Source organism: Nicotiana tabacum, chromosome 17 (genome assembly GCF_000715075.1).
Source record: "Nicotiana tabacum cultivar K326 chromosome 17, ASM71507v2, whole genome shotgun sequence".
NCBI lineage: Eukaryota > Viridiplantae > Streptophyta > Magnoliopsida > Solanales > Solanaceae > Nicotiana > Nicotiana tabacum.
In genome coordinates, this window is record NC_134096.1 from 50125129 (window position 1) to 50143573 (window position 18445).

An 18445-nucleotide genomic window follows, 5' to 3' on the forward strand; every position below is an offset into this window, starting at 1 on the left:
ACCCTACTTGCTATAAATACATGGGAAAACGTTATTTTTCGGGACTTTTGACGCATCTATGACCTAAGGAGGTTAAGGAGAAGTGGGAGAGAAAAAGCACAAGGAGTTCATCATTCAATCTCAAGACACGAGTTTGGATCGTTTTATATTTTCCTTTACTTTAAACATATTTGTGATGAATTGCTCCACATCTATGGAGTAGTTCTCTTTAGGATTTGATGGATTTCGTGTATTGATATTTGTTTGTGGATTATAACACTAGTCTCTATGTATTGAATCATTTTGGATGATTTCATTATTGCATCTATATTCACATGTTCATGTAATCGAGAGAGGTATAACTTGTGATATCTTTGCATTATCTTGTTGGTTGAGTTCATTAATTCTTCTTAGAAATCGAAAGAGGCTAGTTGGATTGTTGATTAAACCTAGTTAGGAGGATAATCGAGAGAGGTTCTCCTAAAGACCAATCCACTTCACATTCTTGCATATCTTCACGTGCATAAATAGGTTCATCTTGTGAGGTTGAGACTTAATCGAGAGAGGAGTTTCTACTAAATGTTTTAACTAATAATTGAGTGAATTCGAGAGACTCACATAAATATTTGAAGTGAATTATCTAGAGTTAGATCCCAACAATTATTTTTCACCTATCCAATTAACCCCTACTTTCTCCCACTGATATCTTCCTTGCTTACCTTGGTTGCAAATGTCATTAGTCAGTAGCTCTAGATTCTTAGTTAATTGTAGTTTTAATCACATAAATCTAAATTGTTGATCACCTTAGATAGCAATTTAGCTACAAATTACGATAATATTATTTAACTCCAATCCCTGGGTGATACGATATTATATTATACTATATTCGACTAGCAAGCATATTTAAATGTGTTTTGCGCTCGTCATACACCTTGAAAATATTTCACAAGGCTAAGAATCAATGATATCTTTCGGGTTCATACAAAAGATACCATGAAGCTAGGATCATTTCCATTTATTATAAAGACACATTACAAATGAAACGTGAAGTACCAGAAAGGAAAGCGATCGACCACGCTTTATAAAGGGCAATCGAGGATGGTGTAAACACTTATTCATTAGCTTATTGGGCCTATTTAGAAGGGACAAAGACGATTTGTTCATCTTGAAGAAAATGGCAAATTGGTGTAGTTCTAGGCTTAACTTTTAGAAATACAAAAGGGAATGCCTTTGGGTTCCAAAAAGATGTATCTTTGTGGCACACTGACAGTGCTTTCACTTTTGTTCCATCATCATCAACCATAGATACCATTAATGTTTTGGTGCTTCCTCCAAAATGACAATAATACAATGCATATGCGTAGTTAAGCTTGTGGCATACCATATTGATAGAATTTAAGGGTCCACCAAACTATATAGAGAACCAAGTTCTCTATTAGTTCCCACATAACACACGCACGCTACAGTAGGTAAATGAGACAAAGAAATTTTATGTGGAAAACTCCCAGCTCACGGGATTAAAAACCACGACCTACCCTTGTAGAATTTCAACTTCACTCCTGAGCAAACATTAGATTACAGCCTATTGTAACCTAGGAATTAACCTCTAAATCCCTCACTAACTTGTAACAACTTTATTTCAAGACACTTTGTAATAACTCTATTTCAAAAACTTTACAACTCGACTAACTCTAGCCAAGATATAAACACAAAGGGTTTATGATTTACAAAGATTTTCTACACAATGCTTCTAACTAAGCTAAGTAGGAATTAAAAGTAAAGAACTTTAACAAAGGTGAAACACAACTAAGGACATGTAATGACTCAATACATGAAACTGGTCCTTCGTTATGTTGTTCTTTGTTCTTGATGCCCTTGAGAATCACTTGCAAGATTGGCACAGACTTGAGAGAAAATGCTTGATCAATTATTGAATGTGCGAATGTTTTATTTTACCTTTGCTTGATGTAAATAACTCATGTGTGACATCACTTGAATGATGTAAGTAAGTTAGGTAAAGGGCATTCCCCATAAAGTTGATTGCTGCACTATTTTTGCACTGTTACGTGTGCAGGTAGCAATTGTACAGCTGTGGGGAGTTGACTTGTACAGTCACCAACGGGAACTGGTGGCCATCTGTTCCCTATGTTGTTCCTTTGACTCTAAAGAGTTGAACCACGTCCCCGAACTGAGACTTGTTAATCTTTAAGTACTTGAGGATGTGTAACAGGTTCCTTATCTGGTTCTTATCAATAAGTTTGTTAGATCATCAAAACATAATAGGGATACATATAACCTATCAATTTCTACCTTTTTGATGATGACAAACTTATAATTGAAGTTTCTCTTAAGAGCCAGAATGACATACACATAACATGTATTCCCCCTGAATCTGTTCCCCAGCTTGTTCCCCTCAATTATTTTTCCCCTTTTGGCATCATAAAAAGATCGGTAGCAAGAAATAAGCAAAAAGAATTCTGGCTTGGTTAACTCATGCCACATGTGTGCACACAATCATGACTAAAAACAGAGCAAAAGAGCAAGACATACATAGCAAAAGGATGAAACTTTCATTAATTTTTGGAAATTAAGTAGGGAGCAGTTCCATTGTTACCAAAACATCCACAAAATAAAAACAACAAAAGGTACCAGTCATAAACATCATTAAGACTAAAAACAAAGGACGGATACTAGGAACTTGACACTGGGAACATGTTCTAGGGAGCACTGGAAGCGGAAGGCTTAGATGAAGAGGAAGGGTTTTTAAAAAGGATGTCCATTCGAGCATTAGGTGACATCTGCTCATTAAGCAGTTTCTGCTTCAGGTCCTCAACCTGTTTCCAGAGGTCGGAATTTTCTTTGGTCAGAAAGGAAACCTCTGTGTTGTGAGAGCTGCGGGAACCAGGTTCCTCTTGAAGCTGACCCTCAAGAATGGCATTCCTTGCCTTCAGCTTCCTTATCTCATCAATGGCACTGTTTTGGGCGTTGATCAACTGGGAGATAGTAGAAGTGCTGCCAACCTCTCCAACCTTATCAATGAATTTACATTCCTCGAGGGTGGTCTTGGAGAAGGTTTGCTTACGATTACACACATTAGCTTTTCCTAAAGGGACTTTGAAGAACTCAAAAACCTTAGTAAGGCGGAACCCGTAAGGTAGCCCATGATTACCATTCTTGAACTCTGCCACCTTCTGCATGTGTTCTATCATGATGTCAGGTAGGTTGATAGTTCTGTAGCCATCCAGTGCTTCCATGAGAACCAGGTCTAGTCGATATGTAATGGACCTTCTTTCTGCACGAGGGAGCAAAACCTTGTTCACCAATTCAAACAGCAGTTAGTACACTGGAAGGAGGGCCTTCTTGTGTACTCGTTCCCCTTGCTGAACTGCCTTATCCTTCAAGATAGCATTTCTAAAGTTCGAAGAGCAGGTTCCATGAACAGAAGACAAACCCTCAGCAGGCACTCCCAAGATAGTTCCCAGCATAGCAGAGTCCATCACAAGATCAACACCATTCACCATCACACAAATATAATCATCCTCAACTGTAAAGATGTTGGCATAAAGACTGCGCACTTTGTCCTCATAAACTTTGGGACAGTCACCTGTGAACAAGTGTGTCCATTGTTGGATTCACAGATCTCCACCAATTGGCACATTCCATCCATATCCAGACTATCAAGGGCAAATGTACGGCCCCACAACACCTTTTGATTTTTCAATTTTTCCTTGCTAGCATCCTGGGTATCAGCAATCTTGGTCTTTTTGGAGGAACTAGGTTCCTCACTAGCATCACCCTTCATTTTTACTGATGTGCGAGCACTCTTTCCTTTCTTAGCAGATTTCCCAAACACTCTTTTTGCAGACACTTTTTCAACTGATTCTTATGTCACTTGTTCCCCTGATTCCTCAACTACCTTTTCACAAGATTTTTCATCCTCAACCTTGCTCAAGACCATTTTACTCACAGATGACTCCCTTTTGGACTTTGGAAAGTTTCTTTGAGGACTTACGAACCAAGGAACTGGGTTCCTCTTCTACCTCATCATCAACATTAACAACTAGTGCAGGAGGCACTACCTTCTCATTTACAACCTTTTCATCTTTCACCAATATCCTCTTCTTCTTTTCTTGTTTGCTTTTCCTTAAAACTGACTCAAATTCTTCCTTCTTCTGCAACCTATTGATAGGTCTCTTAGAAGTTTGACTCTTGGGGAGTTGCCTGATTACTCCTAGCCTTGATGAAGCTCACAAGAGCCACATTGTCATAGACATCTTTACTCCCTTCATTTTCCTCCTCAGACAGAGATCGCATCTCGGAAGGAACAATGGCCAATGGCTCAGCATAGAAATAAGGAGAGAGAGCGGGATCAGTTCTGACCTGGGGTTCTTTAGAAGAACAAGGAGTTTCATCCCAAGTAGGAGCATAGTGCTTCTCATGTGTGGAGGGATAAGGTCCATCGGGAAGTTCCCCAGTAGTGCTGTTTGGTGCCAGATGTTTTACAGGCACCAGGTCCCTTCCCTCGAACTTTGTACCATTATCTTCCCCCTGAAACTCAGGCACACCCTCAAAACCTCCAATCAAACTTCCCTCAGCAGTGATTGAAAGTATATTTTCTATAGCTTCCTGTTCTTGTAACTCCAAAGTAACTTCACAAAGCATAAGAGGATCATTACATGTAGGATCCAAGCCCGGGGCTTCCATTGTCGATTCATGACTGGTATGACCCATACCTTGTTCTTTAACAAAACTTTATTCCACTAGTAGACTAGAAATTTCTTAATTTTCTTCTCCATCCATTATGTCTTCGTCAACCATCTTTTCCGGCGAGGTAGAAGTAGAGGTCACAACTATAAATTTCCTGGGAGTCAATGTTTTGCGACTCCGATGAGAACCAGAACTCGACTGGGTTGGAGAGGAAGCAGAGGGTGGTTGTGACTCTAGCTTAGGGTTTGGACTTGTCGGAGCACGGAGTGTGGGCTCTATCACTTATGTTTCAACGGATGGGGAAACAGTGGAGACGATGCTTGGGACATTTTGTGTTTCCTGATTGTCAGACATGGTGGAGTGTAATTAGTTGAAGAAGAAAGTTTGAAGAAGGAAAAAGGGAAATTTTAGATTCGTGATATGAACAGTTCTGAAAGTGACTGTGAATGGATTTATTTGAGATGAGCTAGAGATCGGTTGGGTATCAATTTTGGGTAATCAGGTCACTTGATAAAGGGTGAGACGCTTTGATTCAAGAAGCAAAAAGAAACTGACAGTATAATGACATGGCACCATTTCAGACGTTTAAAGAATTATGCATGAGAGTAAAAAAGAACTACTAACCCGTGTCAAAGGAACCAGGTTCCCTGATAGAGTTTGAAAATGTAAGCCTCGTCCTTTGACCAACGTGCAATGCATTAGCTACTTGTCTGCTCTGTAATCGTCATGCATGTCTACCTGTAACGGTATAGAGGTGAGTTAGACTTTGCCAGAAAATACTTTTTAGCTATTTTACCTGTACATTTCTTTCATAGCCAATCATCAAGGGACCAGGTCCCTACCTAGACTTCATCAACCCTAGTGCCAAGCGATTATTTTCAAAGTGCTCTCTGCTCAGTGCTTTGGTGAAGATATCTGCAATTTGATCTTCTGTGCTGCAAAATTTCATGCAGATAAGCCCTCTCTCAACATTGTCTTGAAATGTTCTAGCTGCTACTTAATCCACAACAGTTGAGCACAGCAAGAGGCAGCTGCTACATATTCTGCTTCTGAACAATGAGCAGGTTCCTCCCTCATTTCAAGCCCGGGGAGCCTGCTTTATCCCATACAATGCCTTGTCCAGCTTGAATACATGCTCAGGATGCTCGTGACACTCAAATCCAGGAGGCTGCTTGACAAAAACTTCTTTCAGGTAGCCATTTAGAAATGCACTTTTGACATCCATTTGGAACAATGTGAACTCCATATGAGATGCAAAGGCAATAAGAATTCTAATAGCTTCCATTCGAAGTAACTGGAGAAATTGTTTCATCATAATCAATCCCTTCTTCCTGATTGTAGCCTTGAACTACAAGGCTTTCCTTGTTTCTTGTTGTATTTCCAAACTCATCAAGTTTGTTCCTGAATACCCTCCTGGTCCCTATAATAGTTCGATCTGCAGGTCGAGGAACCAGGTGCCATACCTTATTTCTTTCAAATTGATGCAGCTCCTCTTGCATGGTTATGATCAAGTCTGCATCTTTCAACGCTTCTTTGATATTTTTGGGCTCTATTTGGGAAAGAAAGGCTGAAAAGGCAAGTGAGTTTCTTTTCTTGCTTTTGATCTGGTTTGAATTCATGAGTCAAGAGGGGTGATTATGTTGTCAAGAGGATGTGAGCTTTTGTGATTCCAATTTGGTGTATGAATCTCATTGGCAGAGGACCCAGGTATATCTTACTGAGGTTCTTGGGTGCTTCTTACTTCAGCAAGTGGAGTACCTTGGACTGCATCAACAACTCAGCTTCAGTTGGTGTGATCAGGGGACCAGGTTCCTCTCGAATAGATGGAGGTGTACTCGCATCATCTTCACTGGATTCCTTTACATGACTCATCATGTCTACTTTTCCATTTGCCATGTCAATAACTTCTCCTGGAACAGATAAAGGTTCTCAATCTTGATTAGCATGTCTGTCTTTCTCACAGGAGAGGTGATATTCATCAAAGATCACATGTATACTTTCCTCAACACATTCCTTTTGTTGTATACTTTGTAAGCTTTGCTTTGAGATGAGTATCCCAGAAAGATTCCTTCATCACTTTTGGCATCAATTTTCCAAGGGCTTCCTTTCCATTGTTGAGAACAAAGCATTTACACCCAAAAGTCCTTAGATGTGTCAGCTTGGACTTCCTTCCATTCAACAGTTCATATGGAGTCTTGTTCAGAAGGGACTTGATCATGCACCTGTTCACCAAGTAGCAAGTAGTGTTGACAGCTTCTGCCCAGAAATTCTTTTCAATCCCACTATCAATCAACATTGTCCTTGCCATGTCTTCAAGAGTTCTATTCTCCCTTTCCACAACACCATTTTGTTGAGGTGTTCTTGGAGCTGAGAAATTGTGAGTGATACCATTTTCTGTACAGAACTCATCAAATTTGGCATTGTCAAACTCTGTCCCATGATCATACCTGATGCAGGCTACCTTATTACCTATCTTCACTTGGATCTTCTTGACAAAAGCAACGAACACTTCAAAAGTTTCATCCTTGGTTCTGAGAAATAAAGTCCAGGTGAATCTGGAGTAGTCATCAACTATCACAAAGATGTACTTCCTTCCTCCTCTGCTTGGCACCCTCATAGGTCCACATAGATCCATGTGAAGAAGATCAAGTGGCCTTGAGGTACTGATTTCATTTTTGGGCTTGAATGAGGATCTGACTTGTTTGCCTTTTACACATGCATCACACACTTTGTGATCTTTGAAGCTTGACTTGGGCAGACCACGAACCAGGTTCTTCCTGACCAATTTGTTCAGCAACATGAAGCTTGCATGTCCCATCCTCCTATGCCATAATTTAGCATCATCATCAACAGCACTTAGACAGATGAGATCACCATTCTGTAGAGACTCAAAATCAGCAACACAGATATTTTTGTATCTTCTTGCCACTAGCACCACCTCACCAGTCACTAGGTTTGTGACTGTACATATTTTTGACACAAATTCCACCTTGTTTCCCTTGTAACGGATTTGGGAAATACTTATCAAGCTATACTTCAACCCGTTCACGTAGTATATATTTTTAATTGAGTGTGAGAAAGACTTCCTAATCCTTTCAACTCCGAGAATATATCCTTTCTTGTCATTTCCAAAGAATACACTCCCTCCTTGCAGGGCCTTAAGTGAAAGGAATTCATTTGTACTTCCAGTCATATGCTTTGAGCAACCACTATCCATGTACCATTGTAGGCTGCTTCCTTTCACTGTTCCGTGCACAAGAAAATCAGGAGTTAGACTTAGGAACCCAAACGAGTTTGGGTCCCTTGTAATGAGGAAATGGGTGAATGAGGGATCTTCTAGTCCAAGAAGGCATTATGCATTTTTTATATGAGGGACCAGGTTCTCTACCAGTAGTTACTTGTTTTAGCAAAAACTTTGTTTTTCTGCTGTGACTGAAATCTGGCCATATAGTTTTCTTTAAAGTACCCAGTGTTACCGCAGTGAGTGCAAAGCCAATTGTCATGTACAGTAATGTACTTGCTATGAGGGTTGTAGGGAATCTTTTTCCTTTGGAACCCAATCCCCTGCCTGTTCCCCTATTATTGGTGTACATGGCAGTGATAGCATCAGAGGACCAGGTCCACTTGAGTGATTTTCAATATCACTCTTCACTCTACCTAGTTATTCCTGAAGTTGTTTGTTTTTCTCAAGCTCAGCACACAGACTAGACTTCACTGAACTTAACTCACTTTCAAGCTTAATGTGTGCCTCACTTGGAACTTCCTTTCCCTTTTGAGAATTTTCAGGCCTACTCTCCATTTTAAGTTCCCCAATTGTTTCCTTCAAGTCCACTACCACCACTAATAGGTCATCTCTCTCATGCTCAATGTTAGCAACTCTCTTAGGTAAGACTTCTTTTTCCTTTCTTACGCACTCAAGGTTCTCTTTTAGGTCTACCATAGCGACCATTAGATCATCTATTTCATGTTCTATATGTGCAGTTCTTTCATCTAAGGCATCCTTCTCTTTCTTCAGGTTATCAATTGTTTCCTTTAAATCACCAACAACGATTACTAAGTCATCTCTGGTTTGTTCTGCTTCTCCTAACTCTACAATTAAAGCATCTTTATAATTTATAAGGTTGTGATAAGAATCAATTAACACATTTGCCAAAGACATGAGTTTTTTAGGAGAATAAGATTTCAGATTTATCTGAACATCCAGAAAATTACCTCATCATCTTCATCATCATCAGACAGAGCCATCAAGGTGAAGATTGCATCATACTCAGTTGCTTCACTTTCCACTGCCATCATTGAACTATCACTATGATCATTTTCTTCTTCAGATTCGCTGGAGGAGTCTCCCCATGCAGCAAGAGCTTGCTTTACAACATTGTCAGCGACATTCTTTCGCTTGAAGCGTTTATCAGGAACCGGGTTCCTCTTGGCTACTTTGTCAAAGTTATTTTTGTACTGATCTTTCTTTAGGAGAGGTCAATCCTTGATGAAGTGTCCTAGCTTGCCACATTTATGACAGAGGTGATAATTTTTTGGCTTGCTAGAACTTCCCCTTTTTGGAATGCCTCCATTCCTGCGAACCATCTTCTAGAATCTTCTTGTCAAGTAAGCCATATCACCATCCTCACTACTTGAATCATTGTTGTCTGTCCTGAGGACCAGGTTCTTCTCCCCTTTGGGTTCTCTTCTTTCATTGTCCTTCTTCTTCTTCATTTAATATGTTTTCAGAATGCCGACAAGTTCATCTATGGTCAGTGTCTGCAAGTCCTTCGCTTCACTTAGCTTTTCCAAGAACTGGGCAGTACACTAAGGATTTTCCTGACAAGCTTGTTTCTTGGAATAGTTTCACCAAGAGATTGAAGCTCATTAATGATGGAGGTGAAGCGAGTATGCATATCTTGGATGGATTCATCATCATTCATCCTGAAGAGCTCGTATTCAATTATGAGCATGTCGATCTTGGATTGCTTAACCTGTGTTGTTCCTTCGTGAGCTGTCTGAAGAGCCTCCCAGATTTCTTTTGCTGATTTGCAGGCTGATATCCTGTTATATTCATCAGGACCAATGCCACACACAAGAATTTTCTTTGCTCTAAAGTTCTTTTCTATGGCCTTTCGATCAACATCATTGAATTCCTTCCTCGTCTTTGTAAAGGCTACAGTTGGGGCGCCAAGATTCTTGGTGGGAACAAAGGGTCTGTCACAAATAACATCACATAGCTCTGAATCTTCAGCCATGATAAAGTCCTGCATCATAGTCTTCCACCATCCATAGTACTGCCCATTGAACCTTGGTGGCCTGCAGGTAGACTGACCTTCTTCAAAGTTTGGTGGAGCAGCCATGCGGATCCTTTCTAGGTGTTAGCTTGATAGAAAGAACCCGCTCTGATACCAATTGATAGAATTTTAAGGGTCCACCAAACTATATAGAGAACCAGGTTCTCTATTAGTTCCCATAGAACACATGCACACTGCAGTAGGTAAATGAGACAAAGAAGTTTTACGTGGAAAACTCCAAGCTCACGGGATTAAAAACCACGACCTACCCTTGTAGGATTTCAACTTCACTGCTGAGCAAACTTTAGATTACAACCTATTGTAACCTAGGAATTAACCTCTTAATCCCTCACTAACTTGTAACAACTCTATTACAAGAAACTTTGTAATAACTCTATTACAAAGACTTTACAACTCGACTAACTCTAGCCAAGATACAAACACAAGGGTTTATGATTTACAAAGATTTCCTACACAATGCTTCTAACTAAGCTAAGTAGGATTTACAAGTAAAGAACTTTAACAAAGGTGCAACACAACTAAGGATATGTAATGACTCAATACATGAAACTCGTCCTTTGTTATGTTGTTCTTTGTTCTTGATGCCCTTGAGAATTACTTGCAAGATTGGCACAGACCTTAGAGAAAATGCTTGATCAATTCTTAAATGTGCGAATGTTTTGTTTGACCTTTGCTTGATGTAAATAACTCATTTGTCACATCACTTGAATGGTGTAAGCAAGTTAGGTAAAGGGCATTCCCCATAAAGTTAACTGCTGCACTATTTTTGCACTGTTGCGTGTGCAGGCAGCAACTTTACAGCTGTGGAGAGTTGACTTGTACAGTCACTAACGGGAACTGGTGGCTATCTGTTTCCTCTGTTGTTCCTTTGGCTCTGAAGAGTTGAACCACGTCCCCGAACTAAGACTTGTTGTTCTTTAAGTACTTGAGGATGTGTAACAGGTTCCTTATCCGGTTCTTATCAATAAGTTTGTTAGATCATCAAAACATAACAGGGATACATATAACCTATCAACCATATTATCTCCATCAGCTATCTGTTGAACTTCTTCAATGGTGTATCTTTGCGATTTCTGGGTTTTCCCTTGTACCTCTGATGTAATTGCGAGGATATTGTTTGTCCCGAGCATGGATAAGCTGATATCTACCATAGACTCCAAAGAAGTTGCACATATTTGCTTCTCTTTATGTTCCACTTCTGGCTCTTCACGAAGTTTGATTGGTTTCTCAATTGTTTAAGCATCCTTTGATCCACTGTCTATCGAAAAATGATTGAGAATCTCTGAGATTTTCTCCATTGAGAAGGGAATCGATTTCACAAATTGGCGAGGCAAAAAGGGTGCTTCATTTTTATTTAGGAGAGAGGGAAAGCTGATCACTTTTCCTTTCTCCAAGTAATTTTCTACTAAGAAGTACTGTTTCAAAGGATGATCATCTTTAAGATCAGTCTCTGAACTGCTTCCTTCATCAGTTACTTGTCGGAGCTCATTCTTGTTAGTAGCACAATTCATGCTAGGGTTTTCCTTTTTTAGCACACGACGATCATACTTTGTAGCAGCTTTCTCTTTAGTGTTAGTGTTGTATTTTTCCAGCTCACGAAGATATTCCTCTGTAGCAGCATGATGCCAGCTAATGGCTATATATCCACTTAAACCATAGTATACTTTCTTCTTAATGTTAGAGTAATTATCTTGTTTTAGCTCAGGAACAACATCATCTGTAAAACAACGATGGCAATCATTGTCACCAAATAGTTGAATAATGACAACATTAAGTGGTTTCATTAATGATTCTGTTTCAAGAAAAAGAGTTTTCTTCAATCCTGTCGATTTTAACTGAATCTCATACTATCTTACAGAGAACTAGAATAATTGGTAATCTCCCTCTTTTCACCATTCATGTCAGGAAAGAATGTGGAGAATTCATTTCATTCACTTAATTTGTTTTTCTTTTGACCTTCTTTAATTAGCATAGAAATTTCTTCAATATTACCAAGACTGAAGAATTTATGAAAAACATATAATTATATTGCTAAGTCCAGACTATATCCATATACCCATTTTTCCACTACGTACATTATATAAACACCTACATAGTGATGTTTGAATTACTTCTTGCAATCTTCACAAAAAACTACGCTGATTTTCAAAATTCATTCTACCTTTTTCAGTTCCATTGTGTATCAGACAACAAAGAATATACTTAGGCTGGTATTGTCTTCGTCAAAACTCTGTACATCAATTGGTCTTTTAGCACTTTACAAATTTATTTTTAGTTTTGTCTTTTTCACAAGAGATTTTTATTTTTACACATAAGAAATATGAAAATAAAATATAAGAGATCTTTGCATGAACATTTTCTTTTATTCAAATTATAAAGGGCTATGTTGACCAATTTACCTCATTGTGGTATGTTCGCCTTTCCAGGGATACAACAATATTCCAAATTGGTCCTTTGGTTTTGTAGCTCCATCAATTTACAAATTTATTTGGAGCAGTATATCTTTGTGTACAATATGTTTTTATTTGTATACATAATAGCTATGAAAATAATATAAAAGATCTTTGTAGGAAACAAAAATTTTCTTCTTTAAATGGCTATGTTCACCCATTTCCTCTTAATAAAACAAATATAATTAAGTCACAATATGCATGAAGACAAATAATGAAGCGATCGACAAACATTCTCTCAACATGTAATGTAAAATATGATCGGTAAGGATTTGTATAGCTGATTGTAGTATGTTTGGAATTAAGACGTAATTGTTATTGTTGTTATATGTTATGTAAAACAATATTCTCCGGTTGAAGACAAATTAACCTGGTCGGGGAAGGTAATCTTTGATGACTTTGGGGGTTTGAGTGTTGGGCAATTTCACTTTCCAATAAACCTCCGGAGATATCGCTGCATGAGTACTTTCCAAAAAAGCATAGCTACATATATAAAACAATAAACAGTTTTTTTTATCAGTATCTTCCATCTAAACAATAATCCTTCCTTTTTCGAAAATACTTATGATTTGATCTGTCATTGAGTACTATATGTAATATGAGCATATAAGTATTGATTGAAGTATCGTGCGAAAATTATATACCTTCTCAAGTATAAATATTCTTTTAAAATCAGGATGTATGTGTGTACTATTTTCAGAATGAAATGATAACTAGGCAAGGATGAAACTTAAATAAATTGTGAAAAGATAAACTATCTAAAAATGCTACACACCAAGAAGATTGTGAGGGAGTAGCCCAGCTGCAACTTCATTGTTATATATGATAGATATCGTAGAAATAGCTAAAGGACTGAAAGCAAAACTTGGATGGACGTAGAACTGCCCTTTATTTATAGGCGAAAAATGCACTACGTACTCACTTAGTGAAAAAAAATAAAAAAATAAAAAAATCGAAAATATTTTTTTTCAGTTTTTATAAAAATATTGCTTTAAAAAAAACTGAAAAATAATTTCTAAAGCAATCTAAAAAATAAAAACTGAAAAGCAATTTTCTAAAGAAATATTTTTGTAAAAACAGAAAACAAATATTTTCTTTTTTTCAGTTATTAGTTAAAAAAATTCAGTTTTGTTTCAGTTCTTAATTGCTTTAGAAAATTATTTTTCAGTTTTATTTTTCAGTTTTTACAAAAATATTGTTTTAAAAAATATTTTTCATTTTTTTTTTAAGCAAATTTTTTTGTAAAAAATAAAAAAAAATATTTTCGTTTTTTTCAGTTTTAAGTAAAAACAAAATCAGATTTTTTCAGTTTTTACAAAAAAAATAATTTCTTTATAAAATTATTTTTCTGGTATGGATAATGAGTATTTTTAATTAATTAGAAAATATTTAGAATTTGTCAATAAGACGATGACACGTGTCCTCCGTTTAAATAAGGGGTATATTTGTACCCAAAATATTATTGCAGGGTATATATAATCCAATAGTATAACGAGTGTATCCTTATACCATTTTCTGAAGTACATGCATATATTTGGATTTTCTCCGATTATTTTTTAGGGATAACTATGAAGGTCAGTGATCAGTAAAGTATTCAAGTTTGGTTCTCGAGATTATAAATTACATTTTATATTCTTAATTGAATAATGCTATTCAGCTTTATCTCCGTTGCTCATTATTTTCACTACTGACTTCTATTAATTTAGATGGCAAGAGTAGAGGCTTTAGCGTACAAGTAATATTACTGCTTTTCTACAAAATATATTTTATCTGGTAGCTAATCAATGTATACTTATTAATAATATTTTGTAAAAATACTGTATAAATTAAATAACTGGAGGCGTTGACGTACAAGTAATATTAGTATTTTCTAATGAACTAATTTTTATCTGGTAGCTACTGCACATTTATCAATGCTTCTCTATATGAATATCGTATTACTTAGATATTTAGAGATTTTATCGTACAAATAACATTAGTATTTCTATGTGATCTATTTTTATTTAGTAGTATCCAATACTTTTCTATACATATAAATGTTGTATAACTTAGATGACTAGGGGCTTGGCGTAAAAATAATATTGGTGTTTTCCCGTAAAATTGTGACGACCCGATAGGTCTTTTTGATCTCTACCCTTTATTTTCATTTTTCGAGACATCTCATAGTTTCATTTGGGTAAATGAATCAGGATCAATATTTTGACGATTACGGTAGGTTCGTATTATGATTTTGGACTTGAGCTTATGCCCAGAATTCACATCGGAGGTCCCAAGGTTGATTTGACTTGTTTTACCGAAAGTTTGCAACTTGAAAATTTTAAATTTTTTTAGGTTTGACCGTAGGTTGATTTTATGGCTATCGGGTTCGAATTTTAGTTTTGGGAGTTGGTATAGGTTTGTTTTGTTATTTGAAACTTGTCTGCAATATTTGGTGCAATTCAGAGTTAGTTTGATAGAATTCTCACTCTTGGTTGTGATTCTAGAGGATCTTGAGTTTCACTTTGAACTTCATGCGTTTTGATATTCAATTAGTGGTTCTAGATGTTATTCTGGTGTTTTGATCGCGCGAGCGAGTTTATATGATCTTATTAAACTTGTGTGCATGTTTGGTTTGGAGCCCGAGGGGCTCGGGTGAGTTTCAGACGCGTTTCGGATGAGTTTGGATAGTTTGAGGACTACTGGTGTGCTTCAGTTCTGGTGTTGGGCTGCAGGTCTCACAATTGCGATGACCTGTATGCAAATTCGAACTTCGCTTTTGCAAAGTTGAGCTTGCAATTGAGATGGGGGACTGGGCAGGGTAGTCTTCGCATTTGCGAAGAAACGTCTGCAATTGCGAACAACCCAGACTTCGCTTTTGCGATGGCTTGGTCACATTTGCGACTGCGTACTGGGCTTAGGCAGGTTCTCTAATGCGAACCTTTGATCGCATTTGTGGTTGGATGGGATATCACATTTGGGATTGTTTTGTCGCAATTGCGGTTAAGGCAGGCTCGGGACACAGTTCGCATTTGCGATGGTTGCAATTGAGAATAAAAATTCGTAATTGCGACATTCGTAGCTGGGTAAAAGAGGGGAAAAATTGGAACTTAGCTGATTTTACACCATTTCTCAACCCTGAACACTCTAGAGGCGATTTTTAAAGAGATGTTTCTTCCCAAACTCATTGGTAAGGAACTTTAATCCATTTCCTTTCAATTACCCAATACTTTTCATGTGTTTTCAACATTGAATATTTGATTTTCATGGTAGAAATTAGGGATTTTATACAATTGAGATTTAGACCTCAAATTTAGGTCAAATTTTGAAATAAATCACATAATCAAATTTTGGTCCAAATATCGTGTTTTGACCAAGCGAGCCCGGGGTTGACTTTTGTTGACTTTTTTCAAATTCATTAAAGATTGAATCTTTTTCACTCTTGAGTAGTTTCTAAAGCTTATTTTGAATTATTTGATTGATAATTGGTTATATTTGGTTGGCTTGGAGGCTTGTTCAAAAGGCAAGGTCGTGGTTAGTTGGTTGACTTGGTTGCATAGTGATGTAAGTATCGTGGTTAACTTTGACTTGAGGGTTTAGGACTTGTTAGTCTATTTTCTACGTGAATTATGTAAGGGGACGAGGTATACGTAAGGTGATGAGTACATATGCATTGTTATGAGGTTAAAACATGCAAGTGGAAATTATTTTATTGTATTATGTTATTTCATTGATTATGATTTCCATGTCGTAGTTAGATTACTACTTCTTTAATTGTTCCCCTTCATATCTATTAATTATTTTGAAGTTATTGGGATTTTAAAAATTGAGATGAATTATCATTACACTTTACACTAAGATATAAGTGAAATTGCTTCCTACCTTATTTCGTGATGGTAGGGTAGAAACCTGTGTTTTAGTCATAGTTGGTAATTTTACTTATGTTTGAGCTTAAATGATAGTAAATTATACTTATTACGTATTTTATGCCTTGCATGAAGTGATTCCGAGTTAAAAAGATAATCTGGAACAAAATCGAACAATTTGGAGTTTTGAAGCCTAAGCCCAAGGAATTAAATCGGTAATGCATTCAGGGGTCGAGAACCAAGTCGGATGTCAATAAGTGAGAAAATAATATTACTCTGAGAAAAATGTACTACCGCGCCGCAAGGCACGTCACGGGGCACAAGGTGCTAGTGCAAAATTCCTGCACAGTGGAAAAGACCTGCTCTCTGATCTTTCCCACTGGCGCGGCGCATGGGGCGACGCAAAGGCGCATCGCGCCTATGTATTTTCCTTAGAGTAATTTCCCACTTTGGCTTGGAAAGGGTAATTTCATCCGGACCCGTTCTTACATGGTATAAATACACCGAAAATACGTTTTTGAAGGGACCTTTGACCTACGGAAAACTTGAAGAGCATTGGAAACTCAAATCACAAGGATTCATCATTCTTTCCTCAACTCAACACTCGAGTTTGGATTGAATTCATGTTTTCTTATTTTTAACTTTATTTATGATAACTTTCTCATGATTATAGAGTAGTTTACCTTAGGGTTAGACGGATATGGTATTTTGATTAATATTTATGGATTTTAACTCTAGTTCTTTGCATGAATTCGTTTATGCAACTTTGAGTTTATTGCAACTTTATTCACCTATTTATTTAATCGAAAGAAGAATATTTTGGTGATTATCTTTGCATTATTTTGTATGGTTTAATTCAGTGATTCTTTTAACTGATCAAACAAACTTGTTGAATTGTTGATTAAATTAAGTTAGGAGAATATTCAAGAGACATTTTCTTAAAGATTAATCCACTAATGCGTTCTTTCATATTTTCACAGGGCTTTATATTATTTCACCTCGTAGAGTTAAAATTTAATCGAAAGAGGAGTCTTGGCCACAAGTTTGAACTGATTATCGAGTGAATTTGTGAGAATCATTAGAACATTAAAGTGAATTGAACTAGAGCTAGATCTCGAATAGCTATCTTGCACCTATCCTGTTAAGCCCCTATTTCTCCCATTGATTATTTCAGCGTTGCTCAATTCTTGTCTTTTTGTTATCTATTGTTAATTGCTTTAGTTTTCTTAGCAAACTTTAGTTATTAATCATTCCAACCAAAGTGTTAATCACCCCGAATAGCTTTAATCTAGAAATTACTTGAAAATTATTTAAATTCAATTCATGTGGAGACGATAATTAAATTATACTATCTTTGGATAACGAGCATCAATTTCGTGTTGTGTTTTGTGCTCATCAAATTTTGGCGCCGTTGCCGGGGATTGGCCATGAATAGTATTCAAAATTAGTTTTTGGTGCTAATTCAGGAACCAAGTTTACTTTATTCTTCACGGTGTTTCTCTTCTGTATGCAGGTAACAAGTTTAACTTCTTTGGTGTATGACTCGATCTTCTTCAAAAGAAGTGATTCCATAAGATCCAGAAGTGGAAAATCATCCGCGACAGTTGAGGAAAGAGAAAGAACTCAACGAAAAATTCTTGGGGCAAACTTCAACCCAAGAACATGTGGCTAAGAACGGTGATGATGGAGTAGACTTAGTTGTAAAAGTGGAAGAACAATAGAGAGAACAAGTTGTACGGATAGAAGCTGAAGCAGCCCTTAGAGCTGCTGATGAGACTATCGAAGATGATGGGGCCGAAGATTCAATCTAAATCGACATGTGGTTGAAGACCAGTTAAAAAATATGGCTCCCAAGCTTGGGAGAGTATTAGGTGACCATGTCAGACCAGTCTACAATCACGGACTGTCAAATGTCAGACCTCCACCCGTAGCACTAAATAATTTTAAGTTAAAGCAAGGCTTGATTCAAACTATCCCGAACAATTGTGTCGTTATAGGGAAGGTGAATGAAGATTCAAACACTCACTTGATAGACTTTTAGGAAATCATGAACACCTTCCAGTACAATGAAGTATCAAAAGATGCGTTCTACTTAAGGGCATTCCCCTTTTTACTGAAGGATGACACAAAGCACTGGCTTCGAAGCTTACTAACTGGGACGATCAGGACA

The 18445-nt window shown here is 37.2% G+C and overlaps 1 pseudogene; it reads right to left on the reverse strand.

Annotated features, from left to right (window-relative positions):
* Positions 1-1111: 1111 nt before the first annotated feature.
* Positions 1112-13247, reverse strand: LOC142171840 (BURP domain protein RD22-like; annotated as a pseudogene).
* Between the last annotated feature and the right edge of the window lie 5198 nt (positions 13248-18445).